This window comes from Corvus kubaryi, unplaced genomic scaffold, assembly GCF_017639235.1.
Source record: "Corvus kubaryi isolate FWS band 111438036 unplaced genomic scaffold, C.kubaryi_AGA036_p1.0 67, whole genome shotgun sequence".
NCBI classification, from domain to species: domain Eukaryota; kingdom Metazoa; phylum Chordata; class Aves; order Passeriformes; family Corvidae; genus Corvus; species Corvus kubaryi.
In genome coordinates this window covers 7036139-7062946 of record NW_024582055.1, presented here as the reverse complement: position 1 = coordinate 7062946, position 26808 = coordinate 7036139, and the positions used below count along the sequence as shown (strand labels likewise).

The 26808-nt window shown below is 36.9% G+C and overlaps 1 long non-coding RNA gene across 1 annotated transcript in view; it reads left to right on the top strand.

The window, feature by feature from the left end:
* Nucleotides 1-16031: 16031 nt before the first annotated feature.
* Nucleotides 16032-26808, top strand: part of LOC121674259 — a 41857-nt gene continuing 31080 nt past the window's right edge. Inside the window, exons 1-2 of the long non-coding RNA XR_006019507.1 lie at nucleotides 16032-16130; nucleotides 21293-21348. This is a non-coding gene — a long non-coding RNA (uncharacterized LOC121674259). The remainder of the gene's footprint in view (nucleotides 16131-21292; nucleotides 21349-26808) is intronic.

Genomic DNA, 26808 nt, shown 5'->3' with positions numbered 1-26808 from the left:
ATTCCACAGTGATGTTGATTTTTTTTTTTTTTTTTTTAGTTGCCATTTACCAATGCCGAGCATGAGCCTCCTTCTCTTTCATTGCTTGGATTCCTTCACTTATCTGTTTTTCATGATTCCTGCTTTTCCACTGAAGCTCGACTCATTCAACAAGACCTGTATGAACTAATTTGAAGTATGGATTTTTTCAAGTATCTACAGGTTTCTGACTTTTACCGATTTCGCTGAGCCTTGTTTGTAAACATGAAGCTGAATCATTAGCAAATATTGCAATATTGTAAATTTTTGCTTGTTATTCAAAATGACTATTAATAAAGCCCTGTTCATGGATGACTAAGCAAAAATACTGAAATGCAATTGAAAAAAGAATTTGGCCAAGGTAAGGAGCAAAGTCTTGCTGACCTATGCTTTAACATAACAATGTTCGGAGTGGTGGCCTCAGGCAGATAGTTACATGTGGAGTGATGGGAGTAGACTACTGGAAATAATTATAAAAAATTGATGGGTTGATAACATCATGCTATAAAGCATCAGCTGCATCAGTAGCTTTTTAGAATACAGGAAACTTTGAAATATTGACCCAAAAACTCTTAGAAGGCTGGAAGGGATCTGATTCAAAAATGGGGGGATATAAAGTTTAAAACAAGAGGGAGATTAAACTGCTGGTGAAGTTATCCTTTTAACTGAGCTGACTTTTATTAGACTGAATTCCTGTAAACCATCTAGTGCATAAAAATAAAGCAAAAGTGTAGCTGAAACTACATTTTGTAGCATAACATCTGTTATTTCAGTTTAACTGAAGGACAGTTTGAACATTAGAAGTGGAATTTTTGAGAGGAGGGGTTTTGCTTTAGTGTAAATTTCAAGACTAGAATGTCAGTGGTGAAGAGTTTGACAAAAGCAAAAATTTTTGAAGATATGTCTTATGATTTTTTGCTTCTCCTTGTAAAGAAGAAACAAAACAGAATAATGTCACTTAGGTTGCTTTGAAGAGCTGTAGCAAGATTTTAACTGCACATGTTGATCACTGTCTGCATAGCAAAAGTATTTTCTTTTTTTAACTAGGAAGTGGGTGGGAGAAATAATTTGAAATTTTCATTTGCAAGATGATGTTCATGGTAATAATGGCTATAAGTTGTCCTCGTCTTTCTAAAATATTTCTTTGACAAGCCTTGTCCAAATCAGGAAAAAGAGTCACTAACAATAATTTCAATTCATGAAAACAAATTTAAAAGGCCAATAGTACTTCAAACAAAGTTTATAGGTATTCGCTTTCAATATACGATCGCTCTTTTTCATTATTGCAATAATAATAATAATTTTAATAATAATAAATATTTTCTTCTTCATCTTCCTGTTTATCACTGTACATATGGCACCACAACTATGTTTCTTCAGTTATGGCCTTAACAGACACACCAGAAAGTTATGCAGTACCTTATTCTAAATGATACAATAACCTGGCCAAAAAAAAATATTAATTAACACTGGACACAGCATCTGAGTGAAAATAACACAGCTCTGGTTTTGGTAGGTAATGCAGATTGGTAGGTAAAACAGATTTAAGTGGCAAGTGATAGTCATACCAACTGACAGATGATAGGTTATAAAAATATGAAGTTTTTTCTCTTTTGCTGGCAAATCATAGAATTCAGAGGAGCTGTTCAGATACATCCATGCATGAAAACTTTGTGGACCCAGCCTGTAGTGTGTTTTAACCTCTAATGAGATTATCAGAGTTTCTCAGTGTGGTGGAAACACACAGAACCTTGACCTTCTAAGTACTCCTAAGTTAATAAAATATGTATTTTAAAAAATATTCAGCAACATAGACAGAGATTGTTGTTAGCTCTTGAGGAAGAGATTTGGGTTTTGAGTCTTCATTGCCATAAATGCCAGAAAGCAGGTCCTGGGCCCTGGCATTGCTGTACCAGATGAGGTCAGGGAGGAAGGAAAACTTGTATTTAAAATAGTGGATAACTATCTTTACATTACCAATAACCACCACTTTAAAAATGCCAGCTTATATTATTTTCACCTGGAAACCTCATTTCCAAGCAACAGAGGTTTAAAGAACCCCTCTATGGGCTGAAGCAGCCGTATAGATGCTATAGCTGTATGGCATCTTTTTGCTCACCCCAGCTCATTGCTGAAGTCTGGTGGCAACTCTCCAAAACTAGTTTGTGTTCCAGTTCAATAGAAAACAAATGTGAGATTTTATGTGGGAGAATTTTCTGCTGTACTTGGGACAAAGACTTGTCATTACTTGGGAATGTGGTGTTTATGCTGCCGTTTTATAGCTGTAAATTGTTTTAAGCCATTATGAGTCCTGAAGCTGGATTTGAATGGGTGACAGCTAAGGGGCAATGCAAGTTCCCCTACACTTGGAAACTGTTCATAATAAACAGTCCTAACTGATCTCTGAATGCAAAGTATTGTGAGCCAACAAACTTGATAAATCCCATAAGCAGACAATACCCTGTTGGTTTAGACAGCTAACTGGAACAACTTTACTATTAAATGCCTTAATATGTAAAGCTTTTAGCTTGGAGACAGGCTGTGTTACAATGTTACAACTGTTACCAAAAAAATTACAAATTTTACTTTTCATTCACTAGTTTTCCAATGATGTAGTTAAGTTACAAGGTTAAGAAACAAACCATCTTTACAATCTTGCAAATGTTATGAAAATGTTGCCATTTAAAAAAAATTGCTTGGTGTTTTTAAGATATAGTTAAGCTACAAGAATCAGAGGCATGCTAAGTTTTCATGGGCAGGAATAGATCAAAATAATTTAAAAGGCAGTATTTGTATTTTATTTCATTAACTTTCTCTTATTTCTTGGTATTCAGGCTTGGTTCCCACTAATGCTTACCCAGATACCACCACCAAACAATCCACCACGTGTTCCCCAGCCTTGTGAGCTCCAAGGAAACCACTGCAGGAATTTATCAATTAAATGAGCAGCAGTCTGAAGGCTGTACACACCTGAACAAGGAACTGGGGTTTAGTTATTATCCCACCATTTTTACTGTCTCCTAGCTTGCTACAGATTCTTGCCTTTATTCTGGCTGTCAAAGCTGCAGAAAGAACATTGGTTCCGGAGAGAAATTTGTGCCTCCTGGGTACTTGGCACCAGGCGGAGAATTCTGTCATGCCTGGGACATCAGCACAGCAGAGGGATTGATCCCCTGGGGCTGGGTGTCAGCATGATCCATTGATAAGGATATCAACAGTCAAAATATAATCACAGTTGTAATGTTTTGGTAATGTGGGAATCCAAATAATGAACATCTGAAATGTGCTTTTCAGAGAAGGATTCTCTTTTACCACAGTTCCCATTCAGAGATTTATAAGGTGATGTGCTTGTTTTGGAATTTGTTAATGTTCCCTTTTCTCTGACAATTAAGAAGTACAAAATTAGTGATTGAAATAGAGCAAGAAGTGTTATCTAAAGAACTGGCCTACTCTTATTTTTCTTGGAGTAAAAGAAAAGGGTGGTGAGCGAAATTAGGTGAAGAAGGCAATATTTTTTTTACCTACGGCGTACATCAAAATTTTTGTTCATTTAAAGAAATAAGCTGTTACTGTAACTTTGGTGGATATTGCCCAAAAGGAGGATGAAACTCGTGTATTTTTTCATAGACTTGTGGCATTATGAGTTGCTGTACTCTTGGCAGGGTATCACAGTACATTAAGTAAGTTCAGGTTACCTGTAATCTTTATATCACAAATGATCTAGCATGGGTCATAAATTCTGTAAATTTGAGGTTGCCTAAAATAGAGAGTAAAATAATCAGTCACTCTCATAACTTGATCTAGCCTGGGTAATCACAAAAAAGAGTTGTGACAGGAACTAAAGGAAAATATGGTTCATTTAATCTTTTATAAATTGATAAACTCTTGCAGCCTTAAAGGAATGACCCTTTTGAAGCAAAATAATGAAATCCATCTCTTGTCAGTTTGGGGAGATTTATAATTGCAAGCTGATGATTTTTTAGCAATACTGTCAGTCTGCTTTTCAGATCAATGCCAATGAAATATTTTGTTTACGATTTAACCTCCAGTTCCCCTGGAATTTGTGAGTTTTAATACTAGAAGTAGTTATGTCTAACTCTATCGATCCACTGGCAAATTAAATGGCGAACAAAAGCAACCATATTATTTTGTCAAAATGCTCTCAATAGGAAGCAAAGTTCTTTATTAAAACAGGATATGTTACACTGAAATGAAAAGAAAGTTTCATTTGAAGAACGATCTTATAAAAAACAGAGAAAGACCTTCAGATAGCTAGATTTGTTTGATGGGACTAGTACAAAGGTAATAAAACTGAAATTGTATATTGAATTTCTTCTCCCTGGAATAAAGACAAAGGACCCAAAAAAAGGTGTAAAACCTACCTAAAACTCACATATGATAAATTTGTTCCAACAATGTGTTTTCTTTTTTTTGTTCAAGTAGTTAATGAATAACTTTTCTATTTTAAATTATAGGTTTTATGTATTTTTTATTCCATGCCAAATCCTCTGTTGATCTCTGAAATACTGTGTATAAACATATATTGTGTATAGGGTATATATTCACAGAGATTACTGTGTTAGAAGAGCACAATGAACACTGGATAAAGAGCTTCAGAAGAAAGGGAGGGGTGGTCTATTAAATAAGTAACAATCTTTAGGGGGTATTTCCAGTGATGAGTAAGTTAATATTTCAGCCACGTACCAGATCATGGAATCATTTACATTTGAAAAGACCTGTAAAATAATCAATTTAAGATTATTGAGTGCGTTGACCCTGCACCACCAAGCCCACCACTAAACTGTGTCCCCAAGTGCCACATCTACATGGCTTTTAAGTAACTCAATAGGAGAGTAGACTCCTAGATATTGATAGCCACTTAAATGTTTATTCTTATGTGCTATGATAATTCTATAAAAGACCAGCTAGTTAACAAAATAATAATAATTTTATTTTTTTTTAATCCAAACCTGTACATAATACTAAACCATGATTTAAAATTTTTTTTCTTGATCATACGAACTTGAAGTGCTTGCATCAGTACTGGCCTCTTAACAAATTTCCAGAGATTCAGATTTGTGCAGTTTACAAAAGCCAGTGGTTATAGAGTTTATCCATCTGTAAATATTTTATTTAAGATGGTATTGGCTATTTAGGCTTGAGGCAACATGAGAAAATTGATATTTTTATGATGAAATTCTACCTGCTACAAATAGGACATCAGGATTCCTTTTAAAGGCAATCATCTGCCTTTGAGATGCTCCCATCTGTCTCTGAGGGCAAAATTATTGATGCAATAAATGAAAGTACCATAACATAAATAACACGTTTGTAAATCCTACATTTTAGATTCTTTTAACCTTTAAGGGTATGTTTTTCAAAGCAATTTTTGGAGTTTCCTCAAGTTCTTTGCTGTGACTGAAGCCCTGGGTGGAAGTGAGGCTACCTGTCCTTGCAGGATTTGATGGGCTGTGACTGAGGAGCTTTTCCCCACTGCTCCAGGTCTTCGTGCAGGTTGTGTGCTGACCCAGTGGCAAAGCCTTGTCTCCAGACCCTGGGAGCAGTGTCAGTGCTCTATGAATTTTCAGCCATTCCATTACCTGGAAACACACGATGAAAATGCTATGGTAAAGTTATTTAAATTAAAGCTGTTCAGCATTCTGGGAGCAGAATTTGAAATTCTTTGAGGAGACATTTCTTAAGTGAGGCATACACCTCGTGGTGATCTGGTGGAAAAGCTATGTAGGTTTGGAAAGTTGCAGAGGGTCTGAAGTGAAATATGTGTCTGCATGGTAATAATTAGTGGTGATATTCTCCACATGCCAAAATTCAATGAGAGAGCAGTGTTCCACTGATCCAGAGAAATGGCAGACTAAATTTCCTAATTTATTGCACAAGTGTGTGTGGGACGTACTCTGCAATATCAGTGTGTAACAATTACAGGAGTCTCTCCTGAAATCTTTCCCTTACAGGCTTAGTGAATGCTATCTTTATATTTATCAACCACTTATACTAATTAAGAGCAAAAGCCAAGCATAATCTGATTCAAAACAAGAAAACAGTTTGTTTACTTTGTAAGTATGGCATGTTACACAAACATTGATGCAGAGACCTCAAATTTCAGGAGTAGGTATAGCTTACTGGTTTCTTTTCTTTTGCTTCTCAATGTGACTTCCCGTTGACACTGATAAACTCTGTTTTGTTCAGCATGGGGACAAGAACATGACTTGGAAACTTGCAAATCTACCCAGACCTACGACAGGATGATATGAAAATTTGTTCTTGCTGTTCCCATGGATCTTATTGATGTGATAAATAAAGCCAATCGAAGGAACAGGATTACAGTTTCACAGCAAATTTAGGTTTTTATTAATTTCTATTTTGGTCTAGATCTGCTTAAAGTTGTCATTTCAAATTTTCCTCTTAACTGAGAGCAGGTAGAATTCTGCTTCCAAACCACCAAAACATGTAATGAAGCAGTCCCTACTGCTTCATTGGTATTCATGTCAGAGATACTGCTGCTATTGGCAGAGAAGCTGACAAGAATACCAATGTCACTGAGCAGGCAGGTTGTTCCCAAAATCTGTAATTCTGGGCAGTTTATCCCAAAATGACTGCATTCTAATCCACACTCTTTCATTTGAAGCCACAATCTTGAAAGTCTATGAACTTTTTTTTCTTTCTTCTTTTTTGGAACAGGGGAAATATACTTTGAGAAACACCCGCATTCAGATGGATTGACTGGATAGAATATATTGTACTGTCCCACTGTCACAGAGCTCAAATTTCTACCACTAACAAGTGTTAATGCCCTTCAGATTTTCAGCAAGATCTTTTGCAACTCTTCCTGACATCGACAGATGTTATTAGTGTCGCTGATGGAGTGAGTTGCCTCTGCCTAGGGCTCCCACGGCTCCTGAACTCTAGGATACAAATTTTCTGTCATTATAATGCAAAATATATGAGCGCTGCTTAGAGAATCTGGAGATTTTTGTATCATAACATGCAAATTTTCATTTATTTCCACCCTCTGCAGTGAACCCTTTGTCTCCAGTGAGAGAAAGGGCAAAGGTGTTACAGAGTGGCATCTGAGAATAGCCAGCAGTCTGTTAGTGTCATTTGCTCATATCCATGCTCCAGCTCTGCCCAAGCTTACAGAGGCCACCTCATTTGGCCATATTTTTCTGCTGGGTTGTGTGGGTTTGATGAGCCATTACCTTCAGGACAGATCATAGACACTCTTTAGTAACACTCATCAACTGTGGAGAGCAGCTGAAAAGAGCTGCAAGAAAATTCCAAGATAAAAATGATGACACAAACACAGCTACGCCAGGGGAACACCCGCAGTAGATGCTCTTAAAGTTGCTACAGTGAGATACTCCCATAAAATATTTTACCAATGACCCTGTGGGGCTGAGCTAAGGTTTATTTGGCTTTCTTCACTCCCTGTAAATATTCATCTTCTCCAGTGTTCTGTGGATTGTGATTGCTCATGCTCATTACTGGCATGTATGTGTCCACTGAATTACATTTCAGAGATAAACTGAAGACCTGTAACAAAAAATCATTTAGTCGCTTTTGTGATCAATATAATCTCCCTACCTCTTTAGCAAAAACAAATTTAGTGCTGTATAAGTGTAGGTAGAATCCTTCTTAAGAAGGTGCCTGCTACCAAAATAAGATTAAAGTTGACATTTTGACTGTAGGTCCTTCTAGCTGAGGAACAGATTATCAAAATACTTTTAATTATAAAAATTGCTTAGGTGTCTTATACTATGAAAGATAGTATTTTACAGAGGGTTGGGCTATGTCTATTAAACAAGAGAGCTCACACAGATTAATCTGCCTGTTGGGATGCCAGTCAGCCGCATTGATTCTTACCAAGTTCTGATGTGCTTAGCACTGAATATGACTTATCAACACAGTTCTCTGAGTCAAGTGGGATAGATACCCTTATAACAGCTCCACTTGTTTTTCTTTCTCCTTTATTCAATTAAATAATAGTGAAATTACATTTTCTATCTTTGCTGTGCAGACCCACAGTCTGAGTATAAAGCTGTCTTTGATGCACTATGAGCTCGTGATTTTAATCTAGCCAGATGAATTGCACAACTATATATTTTATGACAGTCACAGTAGCTGGGCTACAGGAGTTGCTTGAGAAGCATAAATTAGCCATATGCCCAGGTATTTCATTAACAAACATCTTACTCTGAATGTGGATCTTGCTGAATCTGGCATCTCAGCTGTAGTAAATGTTCGAGTTGTTCTGTTATGCTTAGACGTGCACTTCCATTTTCAGCAGATAGAGTTATTGAGTCTTTGACAAATAAACCAGGTAAAGGAGCAGCTGAGTATGTTGAGAACCAGCTCCTGTCTGCTGTAAATTGGTCTGGGTTTGCTGACTTCAGAGAGGAGGTTCCTGCTATCCCTTTCCATATAAAAATCCAAGCACAGTGGCATGCAAATATCCCTGTCAACTTAGATCACACTGTGAGACTCTGTGTTCTGCTCTGTATGGTAGCTGCCAGTTGAAAATATTTGTGTAGAGACAGGACTTAAAAGAGCTGCAGAACACTCTGATGTGCTCAGATAATGTTCTATGATTTGGGAATTTTATCAGAGACAATTCAGAGCAGCAGTGTATTTGCATTTTCCAGACTTCACTATGGTGGGACTTGAGAAAATATCTCTCTGTTAGCTAAATGCTAACCTGCTGTTCTTATGCCATCGATACTGATACAGACATAGATACGCGTATTTTATCCTTAAACACAAGACTGAAATTTTCAAAAATAAAGCTACAACATCTAAAAATAAATAGGGTGCTCCATAGCTCAACGTCCATCTGTTTAAATCAGAGATGCAGAAGCTTATAGTAGGAAATAGTTATGTGGAATTTTTAAAATGGCAATGTTATAATCAATAATTAACACTTGAAGTTATGTAAACTGAAATAAGGAATATGCTATAATTTTATGGAGTAAAAGCTAATTGCCTATTAAGGGCATGGGAGCAAGAAGAAATTTCTTCACTACTAGCATCACAGTTTGCTTGGAGGTAGATGATCAGCTTCCATCAAGGAAATCATCATCCTTCTTTCTTTATGCCCTATGTAGACCTTAACAGTGGATCACAGGACTTAGCAGGGGCATTTATGGCACCTCAAAATAGATAGAAGGAAAGATGTAGCAGGTATTGTAGACAACACAGGATAATCCATCACTTGGATAAGTGAGAAGCCTATTCTTCCTTCCTATTCTCTTCAGTAAGGACTTGACAGGCAAGAAATTATACTATGTGGTACCTGAACTGTAAAAGGCGTACTGGAACTATTGGTGGAGTGATTGAGCTTTGGTTTGTCTGTGTCTAATGCTCTGCATGTTTACAGTCCTGTTCCCCTGATACCAGCCCTTGCCAAGAGGAGAATCAGCTATGAGAAGGACCAGTTGGCTGACATACATTAGAAAACTCACCTTTTCCTCTAAAACTCAAAAGACAGTAAGGCATAGATTAATTTTTTTTAAAGTTATATAGTATACTAACATGGCAACTTTCAGGTAGATAGATATTCTCAAGCTATGTTAAAATTATCAGTGAATCAATCCTTTAATGAATTATTGAAATTAACTCTCACTTTAACGGGGGTCATGGAAAACTAAATTTGATTTCAAAGTTTATTCATCTCCAGTAAATATTTCTCAAGATTCTGTATCTGACATAGAAATCAATAAATTAATTCTCAATGCTGATGTATTACAACAACTTGGCTTTAGGAAAGAACATTTCAGTATTTCCTCATATAAGTATGCACACACTCCCCTGAGTTTATTTGCAACGTTGATCATAAAGAAAAATCTCTTGCCAGCATTCAGTGCTCGCTAACAGTTGTAGTTTTCAGAGAAATCAGTACTTGTTCCAGCACGAGTGGCCAGATTTGGAATAGGATAAATTCATTTCTTGAAATAGGAATATGAAATCAGTCAGTTGCAGAACAGTATTTGCCACTTAATGGAATCTCTGTTTCTGCTTTCTAGTGTGCTAAATTTTTAGATCTGAATTTTCATGTTGATAAATTTTCTTTGATTCCTTACTGAGGTTTATTCTCCAGTTAAATTGCTTTTTCATGAACCTAAGTACATACATGATAAGTTTCTTTTGCTTATTTTTCAAGTAATGGAAAAAAAGCCTAAATAATATTCAGCCTAAAAATGTCTTTCTAATCTTATCTTGCTTATTTTGTTCTGATTTTATCTTGCTTATTCTGATATAGTTCCAAAAATTACAACTCAGTTGCACATCAAGATATTCTCAAAATTACAGAAGAAGCTACTAATAGTTTGGAGACATTTTCAAATCCTTATCTTTCCATCATTTACAGAGAATGATTTTATAAGGATAACCATGTTTCCATGATTTCTGAACCTGATACAATGAAATATATTCTCTAGAGATGTAAATCCATTTTTGTGGATGAGTAGGAATTATCAAAATATTTTTAAATATCTTTCACATCCAATGATGATCCATGTTCATCACATTATTTGGGTAGTTAGCTGGAAGCAAATAGCCAATTTTATATTAATTTGTGAACAAGCAGTGTTAGCAGTTGCACATGATGGTAATGATGCAAATGGCAAAAATGCTCGTTATAAAACTGACTGTGTACCAATATTGTATTTTGAAATATTCCTAATGCAGCTTTATTGGTGTCTTGAAAATGATCTAGCAAAGATTATTGCTCTTTCAACTGTAATAACAGACTAACCATTTGAAATATCTGCTATTTCTGCAAATAATTTCTTACATGCTATGGTAGACCTCTGGGTGAATTTAAAAGGAAAAAACCAAACCTGTTTGGTTTTATATCACTCTCATCTAATTAGCATGAGCAACTGTTTAATTTTTTACTGTAGATGTTATTGTGTCACTTTACAGAAGTGCATGCATTTTATAGATACAAAAATATTTTAAGAAATCTGTTCCTTCGTGTTATGCTGGAATTGTTTTTATGTTCTCCATTTGTCTTATGTTTTATATCTGAAAGGCCAGGATGAGCAGTTGAGAAGCTTATTCTGCATGAGCTTGCATTTTAGTGGCAGGTAGAGCAGGATCTGTTTGTTGAGACGCTATTTAAATAACTAATATTGTGTGAGACTGAGGGTACTACAAGATCTTGTAGCCAAAAAATGACTTTCAAAAAAGATTCCTGAAATGTAGTCATGCAGAAGTCTCACAGAGGCTTGGAAATCAGAATATTATTTTCAACTGGTTTTAAGTCTTCATTCCTTTTTGGACAGTTTTTCAGTCTTTAGATGGTATTCTCAGTAGAAAAAGTGGAATTCTTGCTTTCTTTCAAGGACTGATGCAGGTCTCTGAAGCTCTTGATTTTCCTTCCAGTCTGAGTAGCTCTGATATTCTGAAGTTCAGTATCAACATCAGTATCAGAGTATCAGTAGCTCAGTCTGAGTAGAATTCCCTCCAAATCACAGGTTACTTAGGTGAGGTGAATGTATTGGGTTGACCCTGAGTTGATGGACAGTCTTTAAGACCAATTACGCTTCTCACAATTTACATATTTAAACCGCACAGAAAGGCGGGACTTAACCCTTTTTGTCGGAGCTCGCCTGCGGGAAGGTGGGGGGGGGGGGCTCCGAGCCTCCCGGCCCCGCCGGGCCGGGGCCACTGCCCCTTTCCCCCTTTCCCAACGCTGCGGCACGGACCCTGGGTCGCTGCGGGGGGACTGTCCCAGAGCCGCAGGCAGCTAAACCCAGCCATGGACTGCTCACAGCTAAACCCAGCCATGGACTGCTCACAGCTAAAACCAGCCATGGACTGCTCACAGCTAAACCCAGCCATGGACTGTCACACAGCTAAACCCAGCCATGGACTGCTCACAGCTAAACCCATCCAGCGCGGCTTCTGGGACAGGCGGGTCCTTCTCTCCATGCGGAGCCGGCGGAGCCTCCTGTCTGCAGCCAGCACACTTCGTGCTGAACTGAAGAGGACACCACGCAGCCAGCAGCACAGAGGGAGCGAGGCTTTCCCCACCGTAAAGCCTGAACAGAACACCCTTCAACATGGCGGCGTCAGAGTCAGAGAGAAAGAGAAGTGAGTCACGTGGGACGGAGCTGAGCATGGCGACGGGAGAAAAGAGGGCGGTGCCGCGATTCTGGCGCGCAGCTTAAAAGAAACCTTCTTGCATGCCGTGGTAAGAAACTGTAATACCACAAACTGTTTGTCTCTTTAATCCATTTGAAGAACATGGGGGGATGGAGAATCCTCGTGTGGCCTGTGAAGATTGTGAAGAGTGCCTATGCCAGGCTATATAGAAGTAGTAAGAGGCTGTTAGAGACTTGTGGCGAAGAAAAGCCTTTGTGTGCAGGCCAGAATAACTTATCCTTAAAAAGATTAATAAACCCATGTGATGGCCCATGTTTGGCAGTGTGAAGGAACTGTGATCAATTTTTCATGGGAGAGATGTTCTACACACAGCAGATTGTTTGTTTCTGGGCGTGTCTGCTGTTAGTAGCAGTTTGGGAACCACGTGGAACTGAAGGAAAACCCTTTTTCCCTTAAGCATAAGAGAGAGACTTTTCAAGAACTGGAACACTGACTAACATCCCATGGTCTGTCGTCCTTGTGTGAGCTGGGTAAAAGGCGAGAAGTGCTGGGGGGGGGGGGGGGGATTTGCTTTACTTTTGTTTTGTTATTTTCTCTTTACTTTTAATTTTATTAGCAATAAAGCTCTTTCATTGTACTGCAACTGTTTAAGGTTTGTGCCTGCTTTGCTTTTCTCCTAATTCTTATCTCACAGAAGGAAAATAAGTAAGTAATGAATATTTTGAACCAAAACCACTACAGTGAAGTGTTCCAAGAACTTTGATAAGACCTTTCCTTGGATATTTCCAGGTTTTGAGCAGAGAAACCATTTTCTGGTATCACAGGATAAAGCCTGTGGTGCTTTATCCTCTCCAGAACAGTCAATGAGACATTGAAGAATATTAATATGCATAAGTGCTAAGCAGTTGCAGTTCATGAAGTCACTAATTAAACTCTGTAGCAGTTTTCTTCCACACCTTGGCCTTTCCTTACCAGCCTTGGAAGTACAAAACCAGAGGCTGCTGGGCTGATATCAAAGTAGGTACAAATTCAGCCAGGCTTCAGACTTCTGGAGTAAAGATTCAAATAATGGATTTGTGTTTCAGGAGTTTGTCTTCATAAACTAGGTTTCTTCAGACTGAATTTTATACTGAAAATAAGGTTTTAAGTCAACAATATGTTTGTCAGTGTTGCTTTGAGAAAGATTGGTTCATTCATTCCTTTGCTCCTGTAATGACTGAAATGAGTTATTTCCCTTAAAATGATGGGTGTGTGATAACTCTAGCGGGCAAAGCCAGGTAGTTCCATTTTGGCTTCTCATTGGAAAAAGTAGAAATAAAAGGAAGGAAGAAAAAAATAAACTTCAGTCTGTGCTTCATTTTGGTTTCTAAGCACTGGGAAAAACCCATTTAAAATTTATTTTTCCCTTTTTTGTTCTTCATTTTAGGTTCTAAAGGAAATGTTCACCTTTTTAGCCAGCAGGTGGGCAATAAATACTCCTTTAGAGTAGGGGAGGCAGTATAATGGGTCTGTAACAGCAGTTGTCTCCATCTGTTGCCTTTTCCTCATTTTGCATTGTAGTTCTCCTTTAGTATGGAGTTGCTGTACTTCCTTCCCTTTCTGACTGCACTTCTTTGTTCTGGATAACATCCTGGATAGGAAGACAAATACAGCTTGTGATGGAGAGAAAATACTGTCTGTGCTTCCTTTTTGAGCCCTGATAGGAATCTCTGGAAATTTAGTAATTTCTTTAATACCAGTTTTTAAACAGCTAAGCTTGCAAACAGACTAGAGGAAAAAAAAATAAAATTCAGTGTTGTAGTATTAAATGTTAAGAAAACCAGATCGAGACTATGGAGTCTTACCAAACTAATAAAGTGATTTTTATTGACCTCTGTAGTGATTTTTATTGACCTTCATTTTCTATGCAAGCAATTATATCCTTAGCAGAAATAAGAAGTTCCTTTGGCCTACCAGAAATACCCAGTGTTGTTTTAATATTCCTCTGAGGCTCACTGAAGACAGCAAAGCCACGAAAAGTCACGGGGTATTGCTGAGATGGTTAAACTGAAAGTTTTCCCTTTATTCTTGAAGTTCTCAAGTAAATACTTCTTACAAATTTCTGTGTCACATGAGTGGTGCTGATAGACTTGATGTATCAAATCTGACACGTCAATGAGTTATTTACCTGGGAATTTGTTGTAAGGAAAAGCAAAATCAAGGGAAACTAATTAGTAATATTTTCTAGGAGAGCCATGATTTCTGGGATTCACAGGAGACTTGTGATTTTAAATTCTTATCTGTGGGAAGTTGCCCCTCCTTTGTGTATTGTGATTCACCTTGACATTTTCTCAGATGGGTTCTTGTTACTGGGAAATGCTGATCAGGATGAACTTAGGTCCTAAAATCCCAAAATGGGAAGTAATACTTTTAAGTAATTTTACTTGTAGAAATATGAAAGTGGAAACCTTCCTGCATCACACAGATTAGGGATAACAGTGCCAAATAACTCTACAGCCCTTCAAAGTTCATTCTGTGAGCCTTCCTTTCAATGAAAAGGAATTTTACTGTATTCTCAGTAAAGCTGCCCAAAAATTAAATCAATGCAGATGTAAGTAAATACTGTTAATGCTTTAATCCTCTAACAGAACTCAACTCCCATAATCTGCAGAGGAAGAGCACCATAGGGAGAAAAGCAGATTTGAGTTATGACTGGAAATGTAAGCTTTGAAATAAGAGATTGTTAGAAGGTACACTGCACTTCAAAAGTAATGCACTCAGTGCTAGGAAGCTGGCAGCTGAGATTTCAATGAAATATGAGGAGAAAATAATATCAAACAATATGGTCTCTATATACTTTTACAGGCCAAGCACAAATAAAAAATTGCTCTCTGTTATGACAGTGTGAAATATAAAATGTAAGGCTGAATATAATATTCTGGCAAGTAAACAATCAGAGGAGACGATTACTGAAGGGACTGTATCAGATGGTTCATGTGGTGTTTCAAACCTGTAGTGTTTGAAGGGATCAAAGTTCTCCAGACCTTTGCTCTCCTGTCCTTTCCTATATTGCCAAAAGCTAACAGAGAGAAGAGCTACAGCAAGTAACATTTAAAAGTATTTAAATAGCTCTGTGTTTAAGTAGGTCTGTGTTAACAATTGAGAATGACAGGAATACTTGAAGGAGAAATATTCAGGGTGCCAAAGATACCTCCTGTTCAACTGTTCAACTTTTTGCTTCGCACTACCTAAACAGTGGAGTTTGAGAACTACAAGCTACACTTTAAATCATGCTGCAGATGTTCTCTGTAGTTCTCCAGTAACTCAAGGAGAGGTAAACAAAACTCTTATTCCCCAATCTGCAGATAAGGTTGGCAAGTGACTGATGAGGTCTGCTTGCTGACAGTGTAATTATTGGAGGTCAGAGCAGGGACAACATAAACTGATAATTATTCACATACAAGGTTGCATGGGTAATTGGTTGGGTTACACTCTGTCAAGGCACATGTTCAAACTGCTTGAATAGTAGGGAATATTCTCATGGATACAGTTTTTTCTCCTTAAGGGTCTCATTCAAAACCAGTTAAAATCAGTGACTCATGAACTTCAGTAGGTTTGGTATTAAGACCTGAAAAGTGCAGGGTGTCTGAGTTTATCTTTCTTTATTTATTTGGAAGGAGTGCAGAGTACAGTATAAATGTTTTATCTCAGATAAAGCCTTCACCTTAGGGGCAGTGTGTTTGCTCTACCATGGCCTTTTTTGTTTATATTACTCTTACACATTTCCACATGTATTAAATGTGTTGATTTGCTTATTATTTCACAGATGAAGCATTGTCTTCTCTCTAAGGATTGCCATTTGCAGAGAATTATTGTTCTCAGTGTATTTCTCTTATTTTTCCATAGGTGCCACACTGACCTGCCATGTTGGACCTAGACCACAGCCTCCCATCACAAAGGTAAATTAATGGATTGAAAAGACTCCTGGAAAGCCTCCTGGTTTAGCTCCTGTAAGTACTGCTTTCAGTAAGAGTGATGACGACAAGACAAACTATTTATAAGAATTCAAGTCCCAAATTGTTGTCTCTGTGCATGACATACTAGAGAACAGTGTTTTGTTTTCCTCGGAACATCAAAATCCAAATGTAAGTATAGAAAAGGAAATATAGAAAATTCTTTTTGCTTGCCTCAGCTGCAAGTTCATAGTTCTTAATAGTCTAAGCATTTTTATGGTTCAGAGCCAATCACTAACATTATGAAATTCAGATTTGCCCTCTGACATGTTCTGAAAAATTGGGCTGTACAGTAGCCTGGTGCAGCTCCTCAAACCATCTCAGTTTAAAGAAGTGACAGATACTACCTCTTCCCCCTCTCTAAAGCTAAACATCTCATGGCAAGCACTGTGCAAAACAGGGAACTTTGCCTGCGTTAGTCTGATAGATGTTTCTATCTAATGGCAGCTGCTTAAGTGCCTTGGCTAAGTAAACACTTGGTGTAAGTAAAAATGGATCCAGATCTCATCCCCTGTTCTTTTGGATATACTTTTCATGTGTTTGCTGTTTTAATGGTTCAGTTCTTGTACAGAATTTTTTTAAGAAACAGAACTTTTACAAAACAGTGCAATTTTTTCCTTTTTTTCCTTCCTGGCAAGAAATACTCTTGAATTAGACCCATTAAAAATCTATTGTCTTGCAGAGAGTGCACATGCCAGATTTCTTTTCCCTCACTAATGTGAAGTGGGAGAAACAGAAGTTTCACTATATTAATGGATTGTGGGGAATATATTCATCTACCCCCCAGCTTACAAGGCAAAATGTGACAGCATACAAAACTATAATAAAAGGAATCTAGCTGCAGAGGCTGTAATAAAATGATGGTAAATGAAACCTAGCTGTGTATCACCATGGCAAGTAATTCCTAACTGAATTCACTGATCAAAACTCTGCTGTCCTGTGTAAGACAAACAAGTTATTGAAACCTGCCCTGAAGGCTTTGTGATGATGAGGCATTGCTGGGATAATCACACTCAGTAGTAGGCACCTTCCAAAGTGTGAGACTTTCATGTATCAGAACTATGCTTTTGTTGGAAATGCTGAGATCTGCAAGCACTTCCCTCCAAATTTCACATATTGAATTCTTCTGTTAAAAATGAAAAGCTCTTTATTGGCAAGCCAGGGCTCTCTTAATTTCAATTATTCTTAAAAAAAAAAAAATTGCATCTACAAGGTGAGACAACTTTGACATACTTACCTGTTTCATAGTGTACAGTTAGTTGCATGCATTGAAAGATGCAAGATTATCATTGGTACTGTGACTCATGGTGTGAAAATACATTCTAAGTGAAAGAAATTAATAAATTTGTGCTGGATTATGGTCCAAATATTTTTATCTTTTTATATTTTTCTATGAGAAAACCCTGACTTAAAACAAGGAGAAGTTCTAGCTGGATGAAAAGAATAGCTTCCAGGATGAGTCCCCTTACGAAAGACATCCTAATGAAGTGTTGCACAATTTTTGAGTGATGAGAGAAAGAATTGTATGGAATGTAAACAAAAAGTATTTTAAAGCATACAGTTATTTCAAAGAAGTTCAAATATTATCTACTTTTTGCAAATGCAAAGGGAAAATTGGCATGCTGCATCGCAGTAGTTCTTGTCATTAAGCTAATTATTACACAGGCAGTGTAGCATTAGTCACCGTTTGAGCAATTCCTGGCCCATTTATCAATATCAGTCTTAATACTTTGATTAAAATCAGATGTATATGTCAAGTGGGACCTTGATTTTCTTGCTTGATGATAATAGATATTTGCCAGAATGGCTTTATATAAAATTTTTCTTTTTTGGCAAGTCGAAAATGTGTCATATCAAGGCACTAAGCCAGAGACTTTGAATCAGCTGGCAGAATGACAAAAAGCAGAATGATATTTAAGGGAAAGAAGTAAAATTTCTCTTGGATGAAAGACCAAAATTATTTCTGGCAAAAGAAATACCTATTGCCAAGGAGATATAAAGGCCAATCTCTGCTCAGCTACCAGCATGTCTGTCAGTAGCTGCTAGTAAAAACTTCTTCTGCTATGGAGCCATGCATGTCTCTGTGGCCCTTGTCCTTCTCATTAAAACAACCTTAGTTCTCTAATAATTTGCATGAGAGCGACCATTCCTGCTTCTTTTTTGAAATACTCCATTTGCACATAAACATTAGTAAACTCTTAATTAATAACCTTTCTGTAGTCCGTGTGCTTTATCTATTTTCACTTCTCTTTAATTTCAACTCCCTGAGGGAGAAAATTGAGTCCTTTCTCAAAGCATATGTAAAAATGATATAATGTTTTGGTAAGCTTCCTTACTGTCAGGTGACCCTGCTGATCCTCATTTATCGGGAGATGAAGAAACAAGGTAAATAAAATACTTTCTGCAACTGTAGGTGGTTATACAAAGATCTTCTCTCACCAGCCATATAAGTCACTTCAGAAGTCAGAGCCTCAGTAAGGGAGTACCTGACTTGAAAATGAGAAGAAGTGTAAGAATTTAAACTGAAATTAATTACTGTAGTGGTCCAGGCTTACTTAGGTGCCACACAATATGTATTGTTTTGTAACAATCCACTGGAATGTCATGTATGAAATATCACAGGATAATGGTTAGGAAAATAATAATGAAAATGAAAAAATGACTGTTCCAAGGCCAGTCACATCTAAAACTCTGAAGAGGATTGGTTTATGAATGTAGGTAATACAATAATGCAGACACGCACACAACAGGTCTCACCAAACTCTCTTTGGGTTCTCCATTCTCCTGTTCCCAGCTTTCAGCTCCCACGTCATACTGGTTTGAGCTAGCACTCGAGTTTACATTTTGGAAGGTAATGGACATGCAATTTAGTGGCTTGCCAGTCATTTCTTGTTCTTGGTTCAAACCTGAGAGAGTAGGGAGGGTGGTGGGAAAGCAATGATCATCCACTTGCTTGCAGCTGCTACCTTGTAACGTGAAATCAGATACAACCTCTGGCCATCAAAGAATGCTTTTATCAGGAATAGCACAGACAAGCTGAGTATGTCCTGCCCTCTAAACACAGATAGGGGCCTTTATATTATTTTATGAAAGCAACACTAATATCAACATAACAGAAAGCAAAGTAATATTGCTGAAAAATAACACATAAAGACAAGATATCTTCAGAGTCCAAATCTTGAAATTCAAGGAGAAAAACAAAAGAGTTTGCCCACTGGTGAAGATTTTGATTTTGATTTCAACCAGCAAGTGCAATAAACATGCCTGAGAAGAAGTTTTTGTCTTGATATATGCAGTTAATCCACTTCCTCACCTCTGGTCACAGTGGTTTTCTGGTCACAGTGTTTCCCAATTAGATTTCTATTTCAGTACAATTTCTATAGCAAGGAACTTGCATAAAGGAGAAGGAGTGGGAGATTTTCAAAGTACCCTTGCTAATTAGGTGTCCAGCACTCATTGATTTTGAATAGGAGCTAGGTCCCTCAGAACTCTTTATGCCTTTGAAAAATTCTCCTGTAATCTCTCCCGGTTCTCTTTGTACAGCCTCTAGCCTTCAAAGGCTTCAAGTCCGCGGAAGAGACAGCACATGATGCCTAGGCTGCATTACCCTTCCTGTCAGAACTGCTATTTACAACTGAAAGGTTTCAAAAGGACAGCCTACATGTTGTTGACAGAAAGAAACTTCAGGGCTATTAATATTTTGCACATTAACTCCTTACCTGCTACAGTGCCTACTTTGCTGTAACTTTAAACATAGGGTTTCAGTACCTCTGTGTGGATTCAATACATTTGTCAATACATTAGGCACCACTGCTTAATTCACAGGGATAAATGATTTTAAGAAACATCAAGTCAGAATCGCAGATGTAAATGATTCTGCTGTTTTCTAAAACTATGACTCATTTGTAAGGCCAGGCAAGCTGGGAATTAGTTATTTCATGTACCATGCCCAAGTGTTAAAGATTAGATGTCATATGTTTAAAAACCACGAAGTATGTATTATGTCCCTTTTTAAAATCAATTTTACTGGCCAGTAGTCAACAACTATTTCCCTATGATTCTGAATATTCTCCTAGTCCTTCTGGAAATCTGCTCAAAAACATAATAAAAAGTAATGAGTCTTTTCAGAAAGCTGATTCAGGAAAGGATTTTGTTTATTTTAATAGCTAAAGGGATGTACAGCACACAGCGAATGTTTGCTGGCACACACCATTGGTGCAGCAAAGCAAAAGTTGTTCACCTCTGACTCTTAACTGTGGGGGACTTCTTGACTTATGGGATAGGGAGAGGGAAAGAGAGGATTCTGTTTTGCAGATATCACTAGTAAGAGGTACACACCTCTAATCCTGTATATTTTAATAAAGGCTCAGCTTACAATAAAATGCAAATTATGAGTCTAAATTTAATTCCACACCACTGGAAATGACACAAGAGCGCTTCTCATTTTGCACAGGTGAAGTTCCTCTAAAATTTAGAAAACCAGAGAGACTGCACTCTTAGTGAGGCTCTAAAAACAGGTAGGAATTCTTATTAATGACTGGTTGAATGCCTTGCTGAACAAAATGTAATCACAGATTACATCATGTGCAATCAAATTAGAAAGGACCTTGTTCTCCTATCTGTTCACTCATCTATGGTGAAATAATTGCTTCTTCAGGATGAAATGTTAATAATGGCCCTTTAGATTTTGAATGCAACTAAAATGTTACATGCAAAATAAGCCCCTTCACTTACAGAATTCTATTAATTCAGCTGCTTGCAACAACTCAAATTGAAGTTTCTGGTTTTATGTCATGAGGATCTCCTAAACCATACGTGATGATGATATTTCATCTCAGAAAGTTAGCTGCAGCTTTGGTGCTTCCAGTTTAGTCAGAACAAGCTAACATAAAGCTAATAAAAACATTTCCATGGTTTCGTCTCGTCTCAATCTGCATCTTGAATGTCTGCATTGGTCTAAAAAATGACAGCAAAAACTCCAAACAAACAAACAAAAAAACCAAAACCAAAACAAAAAAAAAAAACCAAACAAACAAAAAAAACCAAACAAAAACCCCACAAAAAACAAAACAACAACAACAACAACAAATAAACAAAACCAAAAAACCCCCATAAAAAACCAAAAAACCCCCAAATCCTCGTACTATTATTGTCCACAGATGCAGTAACTGGAATGTACCAGGCCTATCCCAGGTGTGATCTCAGCTATTAAGAGGTAGGTAAAACTCCATAAAAACTTCTGAACAGCACAGTGACAACCATTCATCAAGAATCTGATGATTTCTACAAGTGCTCAGTTCACACATTTATCCTGTGGTGAACTGCCAACAAGAATTACTGTACCATTTCTATTCAAATTCTTGAAAAAAGAACCTGAAAGTAAGGGTGTGATATTAAAAAAATTTAAAATTAACTATGCCCATCCATCCAAATCATAAGAACAAAGCTAAATTTGGGATATTAAAAAGTGCTTTTGCTGTACTTCAGTTATTTCGGCATTTAAATAAGTTCCCAACATTACTCAGAGGTAAATAAGTATACATTTTAAAATAGTTTTATGGAAAATTATATGTCTAATGATCTGGACTGTGCAATAAATATAGCCTTTTATCAGAACACAATCGAATCATTAGTGCTGCAGAAAATTTGCTAGGATTGTTTGATGTTAACTTACTTTTTTATTAAATCAATGGTAAGGATGGAAAGCTATTTAAATCACTCATCTCCTGGCTCACTGGCAGTCACAATGTGTTTTATTTGATCTTAAAGCCAGCAGTGAGGTTTTAAAGAAATTTCTGTTAATAGAAATGAAAAAATAGTGTCTGATTTTTAATAGTAGTTCTTGAAATTTGAAGTGCATACTACTTTTTCACCATGGTTATTGCCTAGCTATACCTGTATTTTCTGAGCTTTCAAAGACATAAAAAATTAAAGACTTACCTATGTCCCTAGACTTCTCTAGATAAATTATTTTAACAGATTTCTTTTATATTTGCAATTCACCTCATCTTCTTTGGGAAGAATGAAAAGATGTGACACTGCCACCTTTGTGACTGAGACAATCATTTTTACTGCAATTTTCCAGCTAACCTGCAATATCTGTTCTGAAATAATGCATGCACAATTGCCTGAGGCTTCTGCAAGAAGTCCGAATTTGTTTTTTGTTCTAAGTTTTCCAAAATTAATTGAATGAAGGCTCAGTGTTTGCTGACATTACAGCCATAAACAGAACATGGTGTCCCAGGCCAGAGTTCAGGGAAGGGTAGAAAAACAAGGAGCCTTTTTCAAGGATTTCTTTTAGCACATTTTCAGGTTTACTTACACCAAAGATTGCCCCCAGGCCTACAGGAAGGTATTTCATTACTTGCTTGTAACATTTTATGGTGTTTAGAAAATATTGCCTTTATGTTTGATCCAACTTTAGGGAAAGTATCATTTCCATTTCTTGTTCTGCATCATTTGATCTTCCTGAGGTAAGGAAATTGAAAGCACCTTGGCAGTCATTGTAGGCATACTGTGAAGTTTTCTTCTAGGAACACTAGTGCTGAATTAATTTGGTTTAATGCAAGCTGAGGTTTAATCTCACCTGACTAGAAATAATACAAAGATCACAATATAGATAATTTTCTAGATCTGTACTTAAAGTTTCTCTCCCTTTTGACATCAGAGGGGACTTTGGAGAGCTCTGTCCTTAATTTCTGCTGTAAGTGTTCAACATCATAAATCTTCACTAGTTCTGTGTCTTGTCAGTGACTTTTGATAATAAATATATTTTTTTCTAAAATGTTGTAGTCCAAGAAAAAAAGGATGATCGAAAAATTACCTCTAGGTTTATGGGTACAACTGTAAGTTGTTTGTTGTCAGATTTTTATTTTTTGTTTACTTGAAGTGATTATTGATGCATCTGAAAAGTAGCACATTCTGTTTACTAAATTCCCTGCAAGGAAAACATTTACATGTTTTATAGAGACCTAAGTCACTGGCATAGAACAACAAAGGTATCACAAGTGAATACATTTCACTTAATTGCAGGAGACGTGTGATCCTTCAAGGGGAAAAATTCAAATAGGTAACACTTCAAATGCAGGGAACTTTTGTTTCTTTGAACGATTAAATTAATAATAAGCTTAACATAAAAAAACCCCAAACTTTTATTATTCTGATGACTAGAGGATGTTGATTTGTCTCATTTATTTAGAACAAGAAACAATTTAAATGTAATAGCTTTGATTTTGCTCAATGTATTTTCTTAAGGATTCTTCGTAACCCAGAGTGGGGGTTGAGGGTAAGAAAGGTAGGAGGTGAAGATGGTGGGGCAGTATCACCAATTCAATTTAATCTTAAATTCTAAAAGCCTTTTCAAGATCAAATCAAATATAGAGGGGAAAATTAGCATAAGAATCACCAGCAATAAAAATAAAGAGAAAGAATAAAGTAATTGCTTTTCACTAAAGTTTAAAGCCAAGCAATAACAGAGAAAATACTGCAGCTTAGAAAATGATTTGCCATTGCAATGATTCATTTCTAGCCTATAATAGGTGTTATTTCCCTGCTTTGCAGTAAGGCATTCATTACATGCCCAATTTAGAGCAAAGTTAGCCACAGAATTCTTTATAAATAATCAACAGTCACTCTTCAGCTCATCTTCAATGCTACATCAGCATGACAACCTAGACGGTAAGAGTGTAGCACGACAAGAAAATGTGCACAGTCATTGTCTAATACTGCCTTATTAGCTGAAAGAATAGGCAAAAATGACAGGAGTTCATTGTATAATTCATTAGTCCAAATTCCATTCCCTTTGGAGTCAGCATTAAAATGCTTGTTGTTTCGAATGAGTGCGGTGTCAGAAGCGTATGTTTTTCAAATGTGTGCCCTGGATAACGATTAATGTTGTACTAGAAACACTAATCTGGTGGAAGTCTTTGTGGTTTTAGTGCATGTCACATGCTGTGAGTCCAAACATGTCCTGTCAGATAGGAATAATTGGTAAGACAAGTCTGGTCTAGTAATACTTCTACACCCTCTTTGTGTCATATACAAGGTGGGCAAAGCTGCATCCATTTAGGTCAATGAAATAACATTACAGAAAGGTGGGCTTGGCTGTAATTGTACCCATCAGCAATCTACCACCATAAATTCTTACCCACTTAGTGGTTACTGTCAGTACATTAATTCTCAGAAGAAGAAAGATGTACTGGTTTTGTGAAGGTACAGTCCTGAAGAAAGAACCCTTCGAAGTAATGTAGGTAACTAACTTTCTCATTCTTAAAGTCTAGGAATTTCCAGAGTATTCTATAGTAAACAGACAGCGAGGAGTTTCCAAAGACATCTGTTCTTACTCTGCTAACTGCCTATGAAACGGTCACATTTATTTTCTTTGCACCAGTCTTTAGGGAACTTAAAATTTAAGGTGAAATCTGTGTACAATTGTAAACACATCCAAAACACCACATTTTTTCAGGTGAGTGGGTTATGATAACTCATTTCCAAGAAATTGTTAAGGGAAACATTTGAAATGAAACTTTCGTTTCAGGAAGCTTTTAAAGCACCTGGGTTTTTACAGGTTATCAGTTGTATATTGTATAGGTACTGACCTGTAAATATGAGGAAAGCAGTATGTCTGTTTACAGGTTAAAAAAAAAAAAAGCACTATAAAATACGTCACTCAAAATAATAGTCAAAAAAATATTTAGATTCTGCCACTCCTAATGTGCCTTTGCTTACTGTCATAAAATGCTTCCTTAGAGCACTCTCAGCTCCTAAGGATTGTCTGTTGAAGCAATAATTTGAAGAAACAGTCTATCTGTCTGGAAATGCCATTGTCAAAATAAAACAGACATATTTTCAACTCTGGGATGTAGCTGTGATGAAAATATAACAGTGCTGAAGTCACTGGCAGATTTGTCCCTGGGTCTGGTAGGTCTGAGGTTTCATCTCAGATCTTCTAATTTTAATGATTTTACATATTCATTGTCTACCCTAAAAGGGCACATCAAGAAATACAAGCATTTAGTTATTCTGATGCACAAACCAGGGGAGCAGGCCAGGCCATCTGGCATCTGAAAAAATATTATGATTACTGGAGACTTGTTTCCAAAATATGACTTGCTGAATTGGTATTTTCATTTCAGCAAAAACAAACAGGTTAAGAGCTTCCTCTTTGAAATTTATTTTATTTCTGCACAATACAACAGATGGAAGTGCTATTCACCCCACTCATCACTAAGCAGGAAGATTGAACCTTATTTTGAGAAGTCTACCAGCTGAAGTTTACAGCTTCATCAGGAACATATTCTAACTTCTGGTATCATTTCTTGAACAAGTTACAGCTTTGTGCATTGTGTTTTGTCTGGGATACATTCCAAGTTTCAGAGACCTGCTCTCCACTTATTTAGAGTGGATGTTGTTTGAAAAGTAAAATGTCTTTCTAATAAGGGGCTGCAAAGTCATAGCAAATAAATGCAGCCAACAGTGTGCAAAATGACACATCTGTGGCCAAGTACACCTTTGTGGGAAGGCACTGGATCTTAATTAGTTGCCTAGGAATCTCTGCTGCTACCTGACAAGGTCTTCTTGCTGCAGGTTGGCTACAAAATGGAATTGTTTTAACCTCATTTTTTGAAATGAAAAAAATAGAGATGCTATTAACCCACTTAGCTGAAAAAAACTTCACTGATTCAGCTGCCACCATGTTGTGTTCCTGACTCTTAGACATCCTGTATAAAATGAAATCAAATAATTGAACAAAAAGGGCAGTGGCCTTAGGTCCAACCAGGATTCCTCCCTCAATTCCACTTCATTTGTAAGTCCTATGTATTAGAGGCAATAATTAATTTTTGGTCAGCAGTCAACAAATTCACATAAATCATATCTGTATCATCCATATTTCTAGGCTGTTAAAGAGAACTGGAAAAGTTATTAACTCTTAATGTCCATCCCACCATGGGAAGAAAAGAGCATGGGCATGCCATGAAAAGAGCAAACATGATGCATTTTTGGACTGTGTGCCTAGATTTAAGACATTAGGAGAGGTGGTAATAATAATATTTTGATGTATAGCTGTAGAATAGGTAAATGTACAGAGAAAGAACAACAAAGAACAGAACCAAACAGAAATAATAATGACACATTCTGATAGGTGACAGTATCGGGTAATACAGTGTGAAGAGCCATTTTTCTAAGGTGTATAGAAATGCTGAAGAGACTAATTTAGGAGTTTCAGCTATAAAAGTTTAATAGCAGAGTAATATTACAAAACACAAAAATAGCCTAGCTATTGAAATTACCATTATAGCTATATATATTTGGCTGTAGAGTGCTATTGCCAGGAACGGTACAACATCTGCACTCAAGTCAATGAAAACTTTTAAAATATAAAGTCCCATAGCAACCAAACCAGAAAAAGTCATGGAGCTCTAGGCAAGGTAATAAACACCACTGAGTTTTATTACTCTGAGAACTGAGGAATGAAGAAAGTTGTACCATGAGCTTTGTGAGCTTTTGAGAGAATATTCAAAAATTAGGTTGAATTCTCTGAAACTGAGCTTAATAGGTGGAGTACAATGGAACTGAATTCATAAGAACCTTCTCTCTGTTACAGACCATGCTTTGCTGGCTAAAAATGTCACCCAGGCAGAAAAGAATGAAGGCATTGGAATATCTCTGCCACCTT